Source organism: Somniosus microcephalus, chromosome 3 (assembly GCF_052327205.1).
Source record: "Somniosus microcephalus isolate GS21.2 chromosome 3, FLI_Smic_1.0, whole genome shotgun sequence".
In the NCBI taxonomy this organism is placed as follows: Eukaryota; Metazoa; Chordata; class Chondrichthyes; order Squaliformes; family Somniosidae; genus Somniosus; species Somniosus microcephalus.
The window spans coordinates 281384388-281385445 of NC_140989.1; the positions used below are offsets into that span (position 1 = coordinate 281384388).

Here is a 1058-nt window from a genome sequence, read left to right on the forward strand (position 1 = left end):
TTCCCCCTGTCTGCCCTGTGCTTGGGGGGTAACACAGACCCAGGGGAGGAGCTAAAATCGCATTATGAGATCAACGGGGAATGGTGAGGGCACCGTGCTTATTGTGACCTCAATGACGGCTTAATTTCAGGACGTCACCAACACCCTCCAAATAATAATAGGTCAGGAAAGTAATAATAGGAAAATAATCACATAATAAGGTGGCAGGCGCCTAGATCAGAATGCCTCCCATCCTATTGTCCCCAGTTGACAGACGTTGCCTCGGGTTTCCAGCCGCGTACAAATGTCTCCCTCAGGGTGTATGTGAGAAAGGGTCGGTATATTTTATGATAGCAAAATACTGCAGATGTTGGAAATCCGAAATAACAACAGAAAATGCTGGAAAAACTCAGCAGGTCAGGCAACATCTAGTTCCTTTTCTCTCCAGTTTTGAAGAAGGGTCAAACCCGAAACGTCAACTCAAATTTCTCTCCACGGATGTTGCCCTGACCTGCTGAGTTTTTCCAGCATTTTCTGTTGTTATTTCGGTATATTTTATGCCGTGTCACCTGACGGCGAGACGGGATCCTCACAGCTCTCTGGTGGACTAACTGACTGACCCAAGTCAACTGATCCTGAGATTTGAGTAGGTTTACAGAAGGCCGGCCTGTACTGCTGCAGATGTCGGTATGTTCCTTCTCTCCTTACCTCTCTCTTTCTCTGCCCCCTCACTTTTTCTCAAGTCACGTCGTTTTTTTCGATCGGGATTTCGCCGTAACCTCCCGCTACGGCTCTCGACCAATCAGCTGATGACGTGCGGCTGACTAACCTCCGGGGAGCGCGGCGCGCGCGGGCAGGGCGGAAACCAGCGATTAACGGTTGGGCGCGCGCTGCGAATTCAAGTGAAAACAGCGCCCCCAGCACGCAGGCGGTACCTGCGATATCAACTCATTCACTGTCAGGCAGCAATCCCCCCTCTCAGACCATAACCAATAAATATGTACCTTAAACTTTCTGCCCAAACTACAGACACAAAAAAGGAACCCAGTAAGCTCCATAAAATAAACCAGACATACAGA

The 1058-nt window shown here is 49.1% G+C and overlaps 1 protein-coding gene across 1 annotated transcript in view; it reads right to left on the reverse strand.

The window, feature by feature from the left end:
• LOC147122003 (protein odr-4 homolog) overlaps positions 1 to 213 on the reverse strand; it is a 440279-nt gene extending 440066 nt beyond the window's left edge. Inside the window, exon 1 of the mRNA XM_085982624.1 lies at positions 193 to 213. The gene's annotated coding sequence lies outside the window, so the exon portion shown is untranslated. The remainder of the gene's footprint in view (positions 1 to 192) is intronic.
• Positions 214 to 1058: the final 845 nt, after the last annotated feature.